Source organism: Myotis yumanensis, unplaced genomic scaffold, assembly GCF_028538775.1.
Source record: "Myotis yumanensis isolate MYYU_CA2020_CCGP unplaced genomic scaffold, mMyoYum1.0.hap1 SCAF_4, whole genome shotgun sequence".
Lineage (NCBI taxonomy): Eukaryota > Metazoa > Chordata > Mammalia > Chiroptera > Vespertilionidae > Myotis > Myotis yumanensis.
This window is the reverse complement of record NW_027223755.1, coordinates 41,873,812-41,893,894: the sequence shown is the minus strand read 5'-3', so window position 1 is coordinate 41,893,894 and position 20,083 is coordinate 41,873,812. Positions and strand designations below refer to the sequence as shown.

Sequence of the window (20,083 nt, the reverse complement as noted above, 5' to 3'; positions counted from 1 at the left end):
CCATCCCATCCCACCCTCCAGGGTCCCCATCTGTAAAACAGTTAACAGCACAGTGCCTGGCACCTTGAAAGGGCTCAGTCAATTCATGATGATGATGAGGAGGAGGACAATCATTGCTAACTGAGATTTTCGTTTCTGAGGATTCTGTCTCCCTGGACCTGTGCATGGCTGGAATGTTTCTGGGATGTTCCCAGATGGAGGAAGAAACCCCCGAAATACACACGACCCAGCTGTGTGTGTATGTGTAATAGCCCAGGCCAAACAGAGGTACATGTGACTACTTGAAATGGAACTCCATACCAGGAACCTTCCTCCTTTCAAAAAAAAGGGTGGGGGGGGCGCGGGGGGAAATTATCAACTAAACCCAGATTGTGGGTGCCCAATTCCAAAACTCCCCATGTGCTCCCTGCCGGACAGAGCCTGGACTCAGCCTCATTCGGATTCTTTCATTGTCAAAAAGTGGTCTCTCGCCTCCCCCTTCTGCTCCTTAGGTGATTGTTTTTTTCTGCTCTCTTCTTTGCTTTTGCAAAATCCATAATATTCCCTATTCTTCCTGTGATTGACATTTTGTTTTTTTGTCACAAAGATAATGTGCTGGCATTTCCTGTCTTTACAATGATTCTCCAAAGAGGTGAAGTGCAAAGGACCATGCCCGAGAAGGGAGCATAATGAATATCTTTGTGCTGCTGTCCAAGTTCTTGAGAAACTATTAGAACTGGATTTCTTGGTGTTTGCCAGTTGAGGTCAAGCCAACATCTGTACTTGTCTTTCTTTCCCAGAGGGCATGACAAGAAAAGTGAAAGGGAAGAGTTCAAGGAATTAAAAACAGAGTTTTCATTAGGATAACATTTGGGGTCAGGTAAATATCTCTGAATTTCATTGAAGAATTCCAGGAGGCCAAGGGCAGAATCTCCAGAAGACTTGTTTCAAGGGCGTAGTTCAGTGGAACATTCCTTTAGACCAGTGGTTCTCAACCTTCTGGCCCTTTAAATACAGTTCTTCATGTTGTGACCCAACCATAAAATTATTTTCGTTGCTACTTCATAACTGTAATGTTGCTACTGTTATGAATCGTAATGTAATATTGATATACAGGATGGTCTTAGGCGACCCCTGTGAAAGGGTCATTCGACCGCCAAAGGGGTCACGACCCACAGGTTGAGAACCGCTGCTTTAGACCAATGAAGGAAATCTGAGCATGTTATTGCTTAGGAGACCCTTAGAAAAACAGAAATGGAAAAGGATACCAAACCCCCACATGATCTTTTCCTCATTTGGAAGGTGTGGGAGGCCTGGGAAAGAGTTTCCCCAGTGAGCAGGAAATACTTCTTCATTGCACATGAGCTGCTTTCCTTCCAGGAGCTGGAGAGTCGTTTCTTAACCTTGTGGACTTTGGTCGCTAGTGTGGACACCCAGGGTGTGTGCAGACACATCCGGGCAGAGAGAGCAGCCTGACCATCCTCAGTCAGCCAGGCCCGTTTCCCAGTCTGTGGGTCAGCCTGTAGCCTTGTTCTTGGTTGTTCACTTTTGTGTTGTTTAGTTACCAGTTTCAGGGTTCAAATGACATCTTTAAAAAGAGGTAAGCTCTTGTTTAACTTCTTAAAGAAAGTTGAGAGAAGCAGTCCCCTTTGACTCTGAAGGAAAGGAAACCACAAGTCAGGCTACTGGTGGCAATTGTGGAATTTCTGTCCTGGAGATCTTCAAAAGTGGAACATAAGAATTAGGTCACTTAAGTCGGCTTGGAGGCTAACCAGGATGGCCTCTCGGAGCATTCCAAGTTTATAAAACAACTCATATTAATATTCATGTGTCCTTAGAGCATAAGGAAAATCAGTACTTTGTGGCATTATCTTTTGACTTTTTAAAAACGTGTTGCGTACTCCATGCCTAGAAATGGCTGTCTCTCTCATTTGCATTGTATGCTAATGCTGCTTGTGGAAAGTTAGGAGTGAGTGGGAGTGAATGGGAGGGAAAGGAAGTCAGAAGGGTTGTTGGTTTAGAAGATGACATTCGATCTTCTCAGAGAATAGTACTGAGAGGACACTTGGCTTAGACCGAGCTGACTTGACTGAGCCTATTAACAAACTCCCCAAAGAACTGTACTTAGTGGGAGGGCACTTCCTGTAAAGAATGATTGCATTACTGACTGATTAAGTTTGCTGGATTTAAATGGTCTCTAAAATGCAAAGAGGTTGTTTGGTTCAATGTTATTAGAAGCTATTACCTTAAAAAAGTTAAGAAGATTGTCTGAAGCAAGATTTTTAAATCATCTGGCTCCAGTATGAGTCTAGAACAGGGGTGGGCAACCTTTTTGACTCAAGGGCCACAATGGGTTCTTAAACTGGACCGGAGGGCCGGAACAAAAGCATGGATGGAGTGTTTGTGTGAATTAATATAAATTCAAAGTAAACATCATTACATAAAAGGGTACGGTCTTTTTTTAGTTTTATTCATTTCAAATGGGCAGTATCCGCCGGAGGGCCGTAGTTTGCCCACGGCTGGTCTAGAATGACAAACATTAAAAAGTCAAAGAAAAGGTTCCTTGTGGAATGTCAAACCACAGTGAACATAGTTCTTGGTGACTTGTTGAATTCCCAGTGTCCCCAGGGCTGTCTACTTCTTCTGCAAATGGCAGCCAGCTCTCTCCTACCACATAGTGACAGACAGCTTCCTCCCTTTCACTGACCTTAAAGAGACACCATTCAGGGGCTTGTGAGCACCTGTAAGGACTTTTGTTTTTTTAGGAATGGGAGAAATTGAAAGCCATTAAAGATGTTCAGCAGATGGGAAAGCAGAAGATAAAATTGGGAGCCTTGCTTTTTTTTTTTTTTTTTTCCACAGGTAATTTATGAAAACTCTTCATCCTTTTTATTTAGTAAAGATTTATCTTAGGAATTTAAAATAGGAGGTTAGTGTCCTCTGTACTGTTTCTTGAAATTGTTCAGTTAATGCAATATGGATTTAAGACTTTCCCAGGGACCTAGAAGCTAAAATATGTTATCTTCCCTTTGTTTTTCTCCTCTTGGTCTTTGTTTGTTTGCGTGCCTCCCCTGGGCCGGCAAAAATAAAGGGGAGAACTTTAAGCTATAACATTTGGTTTTAGTGCTGTTTTCTTTCCTTGTTCCATTTATGAAAGGCCACATTCATTAAAATAAGACCCTATGTTTTTAGTTCTTTCTCTTTTTTAAACTTTCCTTTTATTTGAAGTTAGTTCTGCCATGTGGTGGTTTTCAAGATGTTTATTTACTGTGAAACCCTTTCTTTCAAATGAAATCTTGTGTTTAACCCTAATATACGAAGAAGGTAAACTTGCTGTCCCGAGCCCTCAGCCCCTTCTGCCCAGGGTTCCTGGGTGCCTGAGTCACATCTGATTGGTGGGGGCTGGAGGCGGGCCTGGGGGAACCTGATTCTAATCCCCTGGCCTGAACACAGGATTAGGAGGGAGTGCCTCGTTTGCCATCCTCATCTTTGCCACCAAGACTTTCTTGTCACTTCTCTTTTCTGGACTCGAGTTCCCTCTTTGATGAAATGATGGCTTTGCACGGACCATCTCCGAGGCCCTTCCTGCACGGCAGTCAGCAGCTCTGGGTTACACTGAGGGAGCCTTGGGGCAGTGAGAGCAGAAGGCCTGGCACAAGGAAGAATTGTCCTGTTCTAGTGTGAAGGGTCTTCAGTTCACGCCAGGGAAAGCTCGGGAACCAAAACTGACTCCTCAGCAGAATGGTCTCAGGAAAACGTCTTCCGGAGATTTTAGTGAGGGACCTGTCACCTGCTTTACAGAAGAATCTTGTGGAGAAAGGGATTTAAACCAGTTGTGAGCTGTTGTTCATCATGGATTGTAGTAAGATTTGTTGGTAAGTGGTGCGCTATTAAAGAGGAAAAGTTTTCTCTCCCTAGAGAAATTATGCCCTATCACCTTTTCTGTGTGTGTGAGTTTGGAAATGCATCTGAGGCCTAGCTCAGGAATCTGGAGTCAGTCAGCGCATTTGCTTAGAGGAAGGGGGTGGTGAGGCCCAGGGCAGGGTTCAGTCCTCTGCGGGTCAGTTAACTGGGTGGGGCTCTGTGGCCAGACTGTACTTTTAACCCCGACCAACTGCCTCTCACATGTGTGTCGGGGGTCACAGGAGTGGTAGAGCGTGGGAGGGCCTGGGAGTCCGGCTTTTCCTCCTGGGACCCAGCAGTGCAGGGCTTGGCCTCCCCGCCAGGTGGATGGAAGGTACCAGCCTCCATCTTTACAAGGAAAACCTGAAAAACTCCCTGTGAGCCAGAGTCTCAGTGTCTGCTGTTCGTGGGTCTCTCAGACTGAAGACAAAACTCACAAGGCCAGGTTAGAGCAGAGGTGATTGAACTAGCGCTCCATAGTGCTTGCGTGAATGTACCCTCCTCCTCACTGGGGAGTGGGAGGAGGGCTGACATGAGAAACCCACTTCTGTTTTAACTCCTTCAAGTCCATGGTTCTCTGCAGGTGTTCTTGCTGCTTCATCGAAACAATTGTGTGATTAAAACATGAAACACTTGATTTTCATCTGAAACAGAATAGGGTACAGGCATCTTATGAAAGTTGTTTTGGGGAAAAAAATGTTTCCAATGTACACAATTCCCCTAAATAATTGTTCTCTATGAATAGGTTTTTACTACTGACTACAGATGGAACATTTTTCTCTTGTTCCTTAGCATTAATGCAGTCATGACTGGAGCCTCATTAGAATTTCACTGTTGCTCAGGAAGCAACTAGATGTAGCTAAAATCTGTTTTCTATGAAAAATAGGAAAGACGAGTAGTCTGAAGTAAAGTATCTCTGACATTTGTTTGATGAGAAAAGTATTAGTTTTTGTTAATATAAAATTTAAACATTACAGAATTATAAAATTTACATCCCTCTTAATCTCAGCACCAACCAACCCTTGTGGTAATCACCATCAAGATACTTTTGATTCGGTTGTGAAGATGGGTATAAAAATTAAAAATTTTAAACTTTTGTTTGTCTTTATTCCCAGAATTAATTTGCTCTAGGTCAGTAGCTACCAAAGGGTTTTAACAGTGAGTGTTTTCTTCAAACAAACTTTAAGTGGAATTCTCATACAGAAAAAATGAAAGATAAAAGCAGGGACGCACTAGTTGTAGTTGGGGAAGAACTGTGCTCACTTCCTCTGGGGCCCTCACTGCAGACCCTCTGCTGCAGCACCTACAGTGGCGCCCAACCCCGTTGCTTCAGGGGTTGGGTGGTGCTGAACCTTCACCTCCTGGACTAGCGCCTAACAGGGCACTCAGAGTGACGTCGGTTTCTCCATCATTGACTTGGGTGGTTATTTTTAGTTAAGCTACAGTTAGTCACAAACTTAAAAGCAAACCGCCTAAGTCAACCAGTGACTTTTTTTCTATCTTGAAATTGGACCATTACATTTAACTCAGCCTTTGGGTTGAGCTCAGTTGCCATATTTGTCACTGCTTTTTAGTCTGTGCCAGGAAGACTTTCTCCTTGTGGATTTAAGTTTTAAAGCTGTGACTACAGTGCTTGCGCCACGGTAAACACTCATGTTCATGGACATTGTGGGAATGAGTAATTGTGTTCCTGTTTGTTTTCTTCCCCCTACTAGATAATAAAAAGTAAGACAGAATTATTTCATGCTGTAGGTAATGCCGGAGTGTCTTGTAATCTTTGATCAGACTAGAGTAACTCAGAGTCCTACAAAAGGAAAAACAGCCTTGGTGAACGTGCATTCTTGAATCCATGCTGTGCCCAAATGCTATGAAGATAAGATGGCACTAAAAATGATCTTTCTTAGCATTAAAAGATGTTCATATATACAGTGAGTATTTATCAGGCTCTTGCTGTCTAGTGTAGTTTGGCTAAGCCTTGAGATAGAGATCAGATATTTCAATGCACTGGCTCCTTTAATACACATCTCTACTTTTCTATTAGACAATAGCCAGCTCTTCCCTTATTTCAGGGGTAATCTCACCTTTACCCGTGGCTTCAGTCACCTCCTATATGCTGATCATTTCCCAAATTATATCACCTGCTCTAAACTTTCCTTGGTTCCTGACCAGTTGCCCACTGGAATCCCCTCGACCTGATGGCCCAACAAGGTACTTCAAAATTAAAAAGTCTCAATGAGAAAATTTGTCTTTCTACCCTCACCTGATCTCCCTCACCTACTCTTCCCCCCTGCACCCAGTTTCCTGTCTTGGTTGGGACATTATCATCTGCCCACACATGTATTTGTCAACTGATACTTACTGAGAACTCACTCTGTCCAAGGCACTATTCCAGATATTTAGGGGGCAGTACAGCACAGACTAAAACATATTAAAGGCCTTGCCTCAATGGCGCTTACATTTTAGTGGACAAACAACTAACTTAAAAATCTGTATCTAGATATGTCTACAGCTTCCTGTCCATCTATCTTTGTGGATGGCTATCAGGCAGTAGTGAGAGCTATGGAGAAAATAAACCAGGGTAAGGATAGCGGATGGAGCTGGAGACCTGAGGATGTACACTGTGGTTTTTTTGTTTGTTTTATGTTTTGTTTTGGCTAAGGCAGTCAGGGAAGGAGGTGGCATTTGAACGGAGACTTGAATGAAGTGAGGGGACAAGCCATATGAATATCTGTGATTTGAGGAGGGCCTTCCTAGCCCTTCTTAGTCAAGGACTGAGTCATGGCCATTTTTGTAATGATGCTCGAGCTGCACTTTGTAAACATTAGCCAGCAGATGGATGGAGCTGGGTGTGACAGAGGCCATGCCCAGAGCTTTGCCTGAGCTCAGAGAAGGGAGGGGTGGGAGGATGGCAAAGGCAAGCGTCAGTTTCCAGAAGGCTTCCCGGAAGATGGCACTTGAGTTGGGTCTTGAGCAGAGTTTCATGTGTGGAGTGGGGAGGCTATAGAGGCAAATGGGGACAGGACAGGCAGAAGCCCTGAGGCCTCAACACTGAGCTTTAGATTTGGGGTGAAAGCCACATGAGGGGGGAGCACCCAACCATGGCCTGTGATGGGGAGTGGTCAACAAAACCCAGGACAAGTGAGCTGGGGACAGGTGTGTTCTAACAGGACAACTTAACCTGATTTGAGTGCTGTCCTCAGGGAAGGAGAGATTAGAGAAAGAACCTCAGGTTTCCTCTCTCTCTCTCCTTCCCAGGTGCCTCCCCGAGGGCATTCATCCAGATCCTCCTTATCCTGTGTCTTTTTTTCTGTTTATAAGGACAGTCACAGCGAGGTTCTGCTTCTGAGGGCTGTTACAGGAGCCTCTGCCATCCTGGCTAGAAGATCAGTCGTTTATGTTTTGAAAAAGAATATTGCCGTGTGGTGCCTCTGAGAAGGGCCCTGACTGTGATGCCTGAAAGCTTGAGGGAGGGAAGGCAGGTCTCAGTCTTTGCTTCTGACCCAGAGTGAGGATGGGGAGGCGGGTACCTTGACCTAGATGGAGGAAGGACATGTGGTGGCTCTCCTAAAAGGAGGAGCTTGGGCTCTGGGGGTCAGCTGTCGTCTGGGCGCTCATTAGGAATGGGCTGAATGTGCGGTGGGGAGCCTCCTCCCCAGAAAACTCTGGCTTTCTCCACATGCCGTGTTGGCATTATTTCAGTTTTACTGTTTACTTGGAAGACTTTATAAATACAGTGATTCGGTGATAAGATTTCCGTTATGTATAATAGTGTTTATTCTTTAATCCTAATTCACTGTTTATTTGTGGTGAGTATATTCCTCTGCTAAGGTAAGCAGAGTTGTTCTAGGACATTTCAGAAGTACGTACCCCCTCTTTATCTCCCTGCTTAGAGGGTAATACTGTGCTTTTGTTCTCCTTGTGGGGTAGCGGTTGTACTGAGTAGGGTCACTACAGGGCTCCACCGCCACAGCGTTTTTAGGATTTCTTTTTATTGATAAATATATTGTACGTGACTGAGCAACACTTACACTATCATAAGCTTTATGAAGATATTTTATTAAAGGTTTGTGTACCTTTGTTTTGTCACAATACAGATTTTTTACAGATTTCTTTTGAAATGTCTTTCCCTGAAAGTAGTAAATGCCTAACCACCCTGCTCTCGTGCAGCTCGTGTTGGCAGTGGTTTTGCTCCTCTGACATTCATTCAGAGGCTGCCCTCACTCAGGCTTACAGGACACAGGCCTCTGGGCTTCCGGTGGTAATTGAAGCTGTCCTCCGGCCCTGCGTCACCAACATGTAACATTGCGTCACTAGCATTAAAGTTTTAGGAAAGCTCAAAGCCTTGATGACGTAGACTGACACTTAAGATACCAATCGCCCTGAGGAGATAGCGGTGACCCTGCATGTTGTGGCCTGTGTGGTGGCTACCAGGCCTTCCTCAGTAGAGGCGGGGGAGAGAGAGGCGCCAGGGCCCCCGGTAGGCAGGATGGGGAGCAGCCTGCTTGGCTAGAGAGGACTCTTCCCTAGGCAGCAGCAAATCAGACCTTGTGTGTTTGGGTCTCTGGTGCCTGGCAGGGACTCAGGTGCCCAATGGGTATTTTTTTGACCTGGGTGGATCAAATAATGGACAGATAAGTGAAAACGGTAAATTTTTTATTTTTATTTTTTTATTTTGCTAAACCTCACTTGATATTTTTCTGTTGATTTCTAGAGAGAGTGGAAGGGAGGGAGGGAGATAGAGAGAGAAACATCAATGCAAGAGAGACACATCTATTGGTTACCTTCTGTACACGCCCCGACCAGGGCTGGGGATTGAGCCTGCAACCGAGGTACATGCCCTTGAACAGGACTCTTCAGTTCGAAGGCTGATGCTCTATCCACTGAGCCAAACTGACCAGCACACAAAAACAGTAAATATTTTAGATAGGGGAGCCAGACCTCTGAAAGCAAACACTCCAATTCTCCACTAGAGCTGGCCTTGCTTGGAGGCAGACTCCCTTTCTCTGGTTTCTTTCCTTAAATCCTTTAAAGGAAAAGTGTTTCCCAAAGTGTGCTTTGGCCTGTCTTGATGGTGTGACCGCTCTGTGCCTTTAACAAGCTTCAGCTGTGTGGTGACGCTATGAAGGTCAAGCAGGCTCACTCCTGGGCTGCAGGGGGTTTATCATTGACGCCAGTTCAGGAGCAGGGCCTCTACTACTCTGTATACAGGGTGGGGCACAAGTAGGTTTACAGTTGTTCCCATGGAAAATAATACAATAGCTAATAAATGATAATGCAAGAAATAAACTGTTTTGCATGCTCACAACTGTAAACCTACTTGTGCCCCACCCTGTGTGCTTCAGCCTGCCTGTGTCCATATTACCCTGTTTGGAAATCTTAATGGTACTTTCTTTCCTTCTAGTTGAAATCTTGGCATCTGTTTTTCAGAAACATTGTCTGTTACTACTTAAAATTTATGCCCAGAATTTGAATGCCAACTGCTAAGAAATGTCAAACAGAGGAAAGGCTTGTCAGTGCTTCCCGTCCAAGTTATTCTCGGCCGCCTGTTTGCCTCGCTGCTCTCACCTGTCTGCCTGCACTGACCTGTGCGTGCCTGTCTTCAGTGACCTGCTCTCAAACAAGGGGCGGGGTATTGTGAGACTTACGCATTGCTGGTGCACGACCACATTCACAGCAGTTCCTGGCTTGCAAAAAAGCCGGGGAATTAAGAGCACTTTTCATCTGGAGGACAGTTTCTCAGAATTACCTCGAGTGCTCTTTAATTATGCACACTTGCCCATCACCCTCCTCCACCGTCCATATTTTAAGGATATTTCAGGATGGAAGGAGTTCTCCGGGGGGGCGGGGGTGGAGGGGGGTGCTCCAGACACTGGCATTTTGAAAACACCCACTGAGGAGTCCCCTGGGTAGACATCACCCGGCTTCTCCCGTGCCTGCCGAGCTGTCATTTGTCTCTTATGCTTTCTCCTCATTCTGGAACCCTTGCTGTCACCTTCGCTTGGAGATTTTCTCCATCTTAATAATGCAGCGTTCCTCTCTTCCTCATGTTCTGCCTTTGGCCGTCCTGATGCAGGCACCCAACTGTTTATTTAGTGAACAATTATGCAATGTCCACTCCACACCGGGCACTGTGCCCAGTGCAGCAGATACAGAGACGAGTCCGCTAGAGTTGGTTATGGTCTCAAGGAGCTTCGGGCCCAGTCGATTTACAGGGAAAGGTTAACGGTTATGTGAGTAAGTGTGGTCCTGGCTCCGTGTGTGTAACAATAGCAGTGTTTGGATGCACGAACCTGATGAGTTGAAAAATGCAGTTTAATGAGTCTGACTAGGTGCTGCCACATTGGTAGGCGATTCTGTTGTAGCCGAATATTTAAAAATGACCCGTTAACAGCTTCATGTCGATGCGATTTTTGAATCAAGTAGTTTCTCCTTCCTTAAGAGTAAAAGGAAGTTTCTGTGATGAACCGCGTTTGGCTCAGAGTCTGTGAGGCCTCTGGAAACTGGAACGTCAGTCATCGGCTCTGGCTGAGTGGCAGGCCAGGCATTGCGGAGGTTCAGGTTCCCGGCATTTCACAGGGGTTAGTTAACACAGCCCAGCCGTTGGCAGCCTGCCACTCTCTCTACGTGGTAGACAGTTTCGGGAAATTTGACACTCTCGTGTCTTTCCTTGAAAATCTTGCAAGGTTCAGCAGTCCTTCAATGACTGACCCATTTCTGTTAAACTCCGCTTGTCAGACTCAAATGTGAGGTTATCCTGGACCTGTTGTCAGAATAGAGTCAATGCATTTCATTGACTTTCAAAAAACGAAACAAAACAAAAAACCCTACCATCCTGGTCTTTGAGAAATTTCTACTTTAGCTGCGGAAATGGGACACTGCTCTTTGTGCTTATTATGCTGTCACCAATTCCCCTCAAAGTGGGAACCAATTTCCTGAAGCATTTATTGTATCAACAGACCATACACCATAAGGCAGGATTTGGACAGTTATTCGTTTAGTTGACACTTAAGCAGAGCATTAGAGAGAGTGTCTACTGAACATATAGGGTGCTTCTTAGTGAGGTAGAGGGGTGGTTTGTGAGAGGAGTAGGCCTCTTACAGTATCTTGCTTTTAGCTTATCTCCTTTGGTATTCATTTCTATGCTTCAAGTTTTGGGGGCTCATTCATGCCCCTGTCCTTGATGAATAAGTTTGATGGTTGAAAACCATCATGTCTTGGTTGTTGCAACATCATTTTGCTGGCAATAGCCTGGACTTGGGAATCAGAAGTCCTGGGTTGGAGCCCAGATTATAACACTTACTAATTGTGTGATTCCACTTAAGTTGTTCAAATTCCCAGTCTGTAAAATGGAAATAATAAACGATGTGTCTGCCCTCACCCCCACTCCAGCTACCCATCTACTCACAGTGTAGGTCAAATGAGAATGTGAATTGGAAAATGTCATGTGTGGCTCGGCCATGGGCATTCCCATGCTTGCCAAAGATGGCGTAGTGAACTAACTATTGCAGGGGGCCTGAAAGGACGCTATGTTGGAGGACAGTTATCAAGACTTTCCCCTTCTACAGCTTCTGGATCATGGGCAGCTGCCTCTTAACCCACCCTAGTGGCAACCTGGACCACTGGGGGGTGACTCTGTTTAATAGGACATTCTTAAGTTGAAATTTATCCTTATAACTAACTTCCAAGATAATTTACACTTCTTGGTTCTAGTTTCATGGAGTAATATGAAACAATTCAAATCACTGTATTTCAAGTCATAAAAAGTTATCATTGAGAAAGGGGTCTTACAACTAACTCTGCTTCCTGTTTTTGGCAATTCTATTCAGTAAGAGCTGGTGCCTCTCACGTGGGTGTTTAGGCTTTAAAGGCAGCTATTGTTTCTCCTCCTGATCTCCGGAAGTGGACCAGAAGGGCACGAGACTCAAATGGAGATGAATGGAAAGGAAACATTTTTAACTCAAAAATAACGGTGATTTTAATTTTATTTAGAATACAGTACTTGCAAAAGTAAACAATGTCTCCATTTATTGGGCTATGAATAATTTAAATGGCCAAGTAGACTACTGAGCTGTAAAAATGAAGACAAAATATTGATAGAGAAAAATATTTCTAATTTTTATAAGCTCCCATGTGTTTAACAACCAGTAAGGGAAGAACATTAATTGCACATAGAGAAATGGAAAAATGGTGATAGGGCAGCATGACAGTGCCTTTGTGCACGCTACACTGATGTTCTTATAGTTGCCACAGGCCACGGGAGGACCCTTAAGTGTCTCATCAGAGATGAAAGGCAGGACCCACTCTACATTGAGTTCCATATTGATTACAGAATTTAAAATAAAAACAAGCAAACAAAAAAGCAGCACTGGCCTTGTTGTTAGATGCCCTGGGTTCTGTTCTTGACCCTGTTGCTGTCTAGCAGTGTGACTTTGGGGAAATCAGTCTTTACTCCTCAGAATTAGTTTTTCTCAAATTAAACTGGGGAACATTTTTCTGCCCTGCCTGTATTATATAGTTTTTAGGATTAAATGTGACAATGTATATTATATGAATTCAAATCTTCACTTGCAGCCATCTAACTTCTGGAAAGTTCTTTAAACATCTCTGTGCCTGCTACTTTATCTTTAATTTGGGGATAATACTAGCTAGTTTTTTGGGGAAGTAAGTGGGTTCATTCCCATCAAGTACATAGAACAGTGCCTGAGAGTTCATGCCTAATGCAGTCGCTATTGTTTTGTGAAATTTTGAGGGCTCTGTGACTTAGTATATGTTTAGTTTACTATATTTTTTTTTTGCAATAATATCTTTCTAAAAATAAAAATTATTATAACAACCTATTTAATGACCAAACCCAATCACAGAATTGGCAGGTTTTATCTTTTTTTTTTTTTATCACTTTGGTGGTTTCCCAAAATATGACTTTGTTGTCAGAAAAGCTTAATCATGATACTGAAATTAATCCCACGTGCTTTTAACCAGCAGTGTGAGTTTGGACAGCGGTAGGTGGGGACCAGCATTCGACCCCACCTTCTCTGCTACTGTTAGGGTCTTGAGATCTGCCTTAACTGTCTCGAGCTTGGCTTGTGTTGTATGTAACAACCTGGAGTTTAATTAAAAATGTTATCTTTGATTTTGAGCCGTTCGAGTTGGGGTATTTTTTGAGCCATGTAACGTTTAGTGGTACTGAAATGTTGATCAAGAACTCCACTTATAGCAGACCCATTCATAATGATCCTAGTGGCTTATTTCCCAGAAGCCACTTCCAGATAAAAATACTGATCATGATGTCCCATGACTTTCCCTAAAGGAGTAAAGTTAAATTGTGGGAAATGCTTGGAATTTAACTAGTAATTAACTTATTAAGAAACATGTTTTCAAAAAATCACGTCTCCCCTAAGCTATTATTAAAAAAGGAACTAATGCGTTCAGAATTCTTTTTATATTTATTTTTTTATAAAGTGAAACCCAGTGATGATTGTCCAGTATCTTCAAGTCTGTTACTGAACTAAAATAGTTTCTGTAGATAGAGGAGACTTGGAGCCCAGTGCTGGCTTTTTAGCCTCAGGTCCAGTTCGGATGAACACTGCTCCTGCTGCTGCTAAACTAGTTATCCGGTTAGAAGTGTAGACTTTCATTATCAAAGTTTGATGATGGGTATATTTGAAAGTTTGATTATAGAAGATGGGCACATGGCCTTTTCCTATTTTCCTGGTTATCAGTAGAATTGAGACTGTTGAATGTTTTCTGTTTGATCCATCTTGGATGGAGCTAAAAATAGCTCTTCATTCTTAATTGTCTTTTTAATATTTCTTGAACCCTAAACCCTTTATTTCTAAAGTTTTACTCATGTGCTATATTCCATTATAGTCCTAAGTAACATGATTAGGCTAATCATTTTGAAATGAAGAAATTACTTTGAAACATGTAAAAAGCACAAGTTAATTTTTATCTGCTGATCAATTTCTTTTCCATAGTTTTTCATGAAGGACTGTCAGGTTTCTGTTTGGGAGGCAATGAAGAGACTGTATTGTGAAGGGGTGCTTTCATGGGGCCACCTGGCAGGGAAAGGAGTGCTGTGTGGAGACCCTGGATCTGTGTGTGATACGGGGACAGGTTCTCTGCTTCTTTCAACATCAGCTTCCTCCTCTGTCAGTGGCACTGCCTGTCTGGAAGGTTACAGTCTGATGCCACACATTCCTGGGTGCACCACAGATTTCCAACAAATGGTTAACTGTGATATTTTATGTTAGGAACTTGTTCCATTTCCGTTGAATATTTCCAAGCAATTCTGAACAGACATTTTGGGACTCTCTGCTTGTGAATGTATTAACAGACTTACCATTTTTGAGGTTATATGAAGACTCCGAGAACACCGAAAGGAATACTTGATTTTTGAATAGACTAATCATTCAATAAATTCTTACTTCTTGCTTCCTCTGTTTACTGTGTTAAGAGTTTTAATGACCATTTTTCATTTCTCCAGTTTTGACATGCTTGTGAATTTCGATTTTAAAAAAGTTAAAGAGCTCTGGCCAGGTAGCTCAGTTGGTTAGAGCGTCATCCGGATACGCCAAGGTTGCAGTTCCATCCCTGGTCAGGACAGACAAGAAACAACCAATGCATGCATAAATAAGTGAAATCACAAATCAACCAATCGCGCTCTCTCTCTCTCCCTTTCTCCTTCCCTTCCTCTCCCTCCCTCTCTTTGAAATCAATAAATAAAAAAGTTAACAGAGTAACTGAAAAGGATATAAAGTACTACCAGGATATTTCCTCATTCACAATATCATATTTCATTCCTTAATTTGCTTCTGGATTATTTGAGCCTGATGGTGGTTATAAAGTACCCTCCAGGACACAAGTTGCATTTTCAAGCTGGTGCCCTTGTGAGGGGAAAGGAAGGGCGTCCTCAGTGCATGTTCTTGGGCTGCACCTCCCCCACTGCCTCTCAGTTTTTCTGGCTCATCAGTGGGTTGGACCCTGTGTTGGTGGTCAGTGCTCCTGGTGGCTCTGTTCTAATGCAAGTTGAAGGATATACTGCTTGGGAACCAGTATTTGAAACATTACATATTTTAATGAGCCATAAAATTGCACAATGTCTCCTTTGTGTTGTTTTATAACCCAACATGTTGTTCGATTTGTTTCTCCAGGTGGCATTTTTCTGAAATTGTTCACTGCGAATTCCTGGCATTCCCGCAGATACTCTAGGTAAGTAAATGAAATCAGATGCCCTTATTGTCAGTGATTCTTTGGAAATGCTTTCCAGGTTGGTAGCAACTTATTTGAAAGAGGTGCAGTGTTTCAAACTTTGGGGCCACGAATGGTAAACACTAGGTGTTGTTTTTTGGGGGTTTTTTGTTTTTTGGGGGGGCAGGCAGGAGACGGTTAGATTGAAACACTTGATGATCATCATACACGAATGTTGTAAAGGACTCTGTAAGGTTTCAAAGTGGTATTAAATTTAATGCTATAATTTCCATGCTTCAGTTCTGACATGATCTGTTCTGTTACTATTCATAAAAACCAGTTTCAGGGCTCTTTATAATGGGCCTAGCTGGCTAAGTTGTCTTTCCTTTTGAGCTTCTCTGTGGACCATTTCACTGTTTGTTATCTTTTCTCTCTGGAAGGTGAAGTAGAGATGGCCAGTTCAGATTACCCCTTTTATGACTGAGTGTCCACTCAGGTAGAGGAATTGCCTAAATAAAAGTTGAAAACAGTTGACTAACAGGTGATTTATGATTAACTCTATGGATTTTAATTTTTAAAGGCCACTTTTGGGAAATATTAGTAACAATAATGGGGGCTAAGCACGCATTCAAGAAAAGCAAGTCTTGTTCAACCTGTAGTGGTCTTCTTATGAACTTGAGGATGTAGCTCAGGCCAAGGGAGCCAGCTTGAGGTATGGATTTGGGACCAATTGATACCCTCCTACGAAGGAGAGTCTGCCATGTGCAGGGGATTTGTAGAGCATCTTCACAGACACCGTGTCATTTGTGGGAAGGTGATTGTTTAAGCTTACAGATTCTGGAGGAGGAAAAATTGGTGTTTTGTCATAAATTGAACTGTTGACTTTTCAAATGTTACTAAATTGTTCTAACAACTGCTTGCATTAGATTAGGAAACTTGGCTCTTTATGTTTTCTTTTGTTTTATGGGAACTGTAAACACTTGTGAGTTATGAAATTATTTGAGCACAGTTCTTTATCATGGGAAAGCCAGGGCTGGTCTGAGACAGGTGGGTATCCTGAGAAGGCTAATTGTTGGCACTGTTACTGATAATCTTTAATCTGCTCCATATTTATTTAGTGGCGGTGGAAGAAACTGATTTTCCATTAATAAAACTATTAATTAAAAATACATATACCTTTTCCTATATGTTGAAAATAAGGATTTATTGCACGTTTTTCTGAACCAGGTGCTCATAAACCTGTCTAAAATTCAGCTAATAACACTCTGTCATGCATGGTTCAGATCCAGAATTTCAGGTGCCCGTCAGCCAGGTGACTTTGGGGTTGTTTTTTACTCAGTCAGTTCTACGAGCAAAAACAGTCTCAGACAGAAACAGGTCTCTACTGGTGAGGGTGTCCTGGTGAGGGGCGTGTTTATTTCTACTCGGAGGCACTGTCTGCCATCTCGCCCCTTATGTAAGGAGTGGCATGTTCACCCTGAGTTAAGTGGCTCCATATTTCCGATGTATCCCAGTGATGATTTAGTCCCCCATTGTGGCTGTCGCCCTGGATGGCTGCCAGGCTGGCCTGTTTATCCAGCTCTGGGGAACAGCCAATTCCTTGCTGCCGTGCCTTCGGGCGCTGCATCATAGTCACCCTTGAAGTCCCCATCTCTGAGGATTTAACCAGATAAAACCAGCCTCCTCGGAGTCTTTTTAAATTTTGACTGTGAATTCATCCCAGACAAGTACAGTAAAACTTGACCAAGTCAGACAGACACAGGCACGGCCATTCTGAATTTACAGCGTCTGAATTACAGAGAAATCTGACCTTCCCTGCTGTTATACACAGTCACTCACATGCTATCAACTGGTGGAAGGTTTCTCGTATTGCGGTTGGGGGAGAGCCTCACTGTCAGGCGGCCCCAGGCTGTAGCCCCGCCTCTGCTGGACTCAGACCTGGGCTGGGACCAGCTGTGGTGCGCGTTGGCTGTGTGACCTACAGCAGGTTTCTCTACCTGATGGAACTCCCACCTCTTTACACGTGGATGCCGCTTCCTCCCAAAGTGGTTTGGAAGATTGAACGAGGCAAAGAGGGCAATGTGTGTGGTACACAGTAGACAACAAAGTACTCCCTGTCTGGCTCCCTGATCCTGGGGATCTTGGAAGGAACTGCCCTGCCAGGCACCTGTGCCCTCACTGGTAAAGTGGCAAGGTGACACCTACTCTGTTCTGCCTGCCTACTCTGTGAAAATTGGGAGTAGTCTTTGAAAATCATGAACTTAGGGTGTGTGTTGATATTAGGGAGCTTCTAATGGGCAGACTTTAAAAAAATGTAATCAGAACTTCCTGGGCTTGAGTCCCAGCCTATACCTTATAATTAGGTGTCTGATCCTAAACAAGTTACTGACACCCTCTCTGGCTCTCACCTGTCTCACAGGTGTGCTGTGAGAGTAAATGATAGAATGGGGCATACAGAAGTAGTACCTAGTGAACCTCAATAAATATGGCTTTTCCTTGCATGTAGTTTGACTGTTAATAACATCGAGGTTTTTAAATGCCAGTTGTAGGGTATAGAATTCATTCCCACTAGCATCTTGGAAGAAGATAATTGGAGAGGGGAAGCACTTAATAAGAGAGGGTGTAACAGCCTTCCCCCTTTACTGAGGGGAAAGTGAGTCAAATATGTGGTCTCTGGATAGGGAAACTAGTAAAAATAGAATAGAAACAAGACGGTGGTTTTTCAGGATTTTTAAAAAAAGCAAATCAAAGTAATCGCATATACTAAAAGCTTAAGGGAATGCAGTTCTGTTCCTACTTTTGTTACTCCTATGTTGACGGCTTGTCTTTTTTCTGGAAAGACGTTCTGCTCGACCTGGGCCTGCCTGACAGAGGAGTATGGGAGATGCTCCCAGCAGGAGTGCTCTCTTTCTATAGAAAGTTGCTCCCCTTGGGAGACCCTAAACTTCCTGAGTGTTGTTCTGAGTCTTTTGTTACATCCTTGGTGCCCAGTACAATGTGTGGTGCTCAGTGAGTATCGGGTGAATGGCTAAAGGATAGGTGATGGTTAGGCTGTAGAGCTGGTTCTATAACATTTCTGTTACTCCTCACCCGAGGATATTTTTCCATTGATTTTTTAGGGAGAGAGAAGAGAGAAGGAAAGACAGAGAGAAGCATTGATGTGAGAGAAACACATCAATTGGTTGCCTCCTGCATGAGCCCTGACCAGGGCCCTGGCTGGGTAGGAGCCTGCAGCCTGCAACCAAGGTATGTGCCCTTGACCAGAATTGAACCCTGGACCTTTTGGTCCGCAGGCCGACTCTCTATCCACTGAGTCAAACTGGCTAGGGCCATTTCTGTAACAGTCTCTGAAGAGACCTCTACTTCAGGCACATTGTAGGTTGCCCAGCATAGTATCTGACACATATCATGTGCCCAGTAAATGTTATGCAAATGGAGGAGTGAGTATGAGCTTAAGTATAACTCCCAATTTGTTAAGGAGTTTTGGAAGTATGACCCGTTTATAATTTGGGAAGCCATGAAAATTCTTTTAAGCAGAGAAGTAAAGTTGAACATTAAGAAGGCACCACAAGTGGCATATTGACCAGGAGACCAGGTAGGAAGGTGTCATTGGCAAGAAACAATGAGGGCTGGGGGGGCAGGTGGGCGGGGCTGCAGCGCCCATGGGTTAGCTTTGGACAGGAGCTGGGGCAGCTCGGCAGAGGAAGGGTGGGATTGCCATAGACAAGCTTTAAGTACATGGAATGGATGTTAAGGGAATTCTCATGTACTGGCTTTTGTTCTTTTGAGAAGTGGAAGAAATCATTTGTCTTGGGGAGAGGAGGTGAAGGCGGCCAGGGGGAGTGAGGGCGGGGGCTTAAGAAGAATGAACACTCCCCTACTTGGAAAGGAACTCTTCTCCGTGCTGATGTGGCCAGAGTCCATCTTCCTGTGAATTCTGGTGCTCTGAGGGATTACTCCACAGGGGATTCCAGTCCTCCGTTCAATGGGATTGGTCCATAGCAAATTCTGGATTTCACATTAGTAACCACAGTTTTGTTTTGATCAAATGCCAAAGTCTGTGAAAAAGGCTTTACACAAATCCTGCAGCAGGTGGATTTGGAATACCAATTGGCACTCCTCTTGTCATTCCATCTACACGAAGAAATGCCCTTGATCCTTCCGTAGACAGCTTGTTACTTTAATGATCCACTTTTAAATTGCTGTTTGAAAGGAAGGAGATGAACTGACCTCGGCTGATTGAATATGCACTGGGATGGAATGGAGGTGTTTCCCTCATTGTCACTGTAAAGTGTACTTATCCTATATAATAAAAGGCTAATATGCAAATCGACCAAATGGCGGTACGACCAGTCACTATGATGTGCACTGATCACCAGGGGGCAGACGCTCAATGCAGGAGCTGCCGCCTGTTGTCAGTGTGCTCCCACGGGAGAGCGCCACTAGGCCAGAAGCTGGGCTCACAGCTGGCCAGCGCAGCGGTGGTGGTGGGAGTCTCTCCCGCCTCCGTGGCAGCGCTAAGGATGTCTGACTGCGGGCTTAGGTCTAAGCCATCAGTCAGACATCCCCCGAGGGCTCCTGGACTGCGAAAGGGTGCAGGCTGGGCTGAGGGACCCCTCCCCCCCGAGTGTACAAATTTTGTGCACCGGGCCTCTAGTGCTTTTATATGATGCTTGTTCATATAGGTAAGTAGTACCTGTGTACAGTCTTATTTTGTATCCCCTTTTACTTCCCCTGCCAAACCATGGCAGTCCTGCTTACCACCAAACAAGGCTCAAAAGTTCCAAGGTCCTTCCCCCATAAACACCCTCTCCGCTCTTTGAAATTTCGTCATGATTTCCTAGCATAAACTGACTTCTTCTGAACTAAATATTGATTTTATCTGCATTCCCTTTTGGATTAATTTAATAACCAAAATAAAGTTTGTGTAATCTTTTCCCTATCTTGTACTCTCACGCTGGGGACAACCACTAGTTACAGGGCGAGGGTCCCATGCAACCTGTAAAGAGGGGGT

At 43.9% G+C, this 20,083-nt stretch overlaps 1 protein-coding gene across 3 annotated transcripts in view; it reads left to right on the top strand.

The window, feature by feature from the left end:
• The window catches only part of LHFPL2 (LHFPL tetraspan subfamily member 2), a 142,237-nt gene that overhangs the window by 53,228 nt on the left and 68,926 nt on the right, over window positions 1-20,083 (top strand). For all 3 annotated transcript variants that reach the window (XM_070412234.1, XM_070412233.1, XM_070412235.1), the window contains one exon: window positions 15,033-15,090. The gene's annotated coding sequence lies outside the window, so the exon portion shown is untranslated. The remainder of the gene's footprint in view (window positions 1-15,032; window positions 15,091-20,083) is intronic.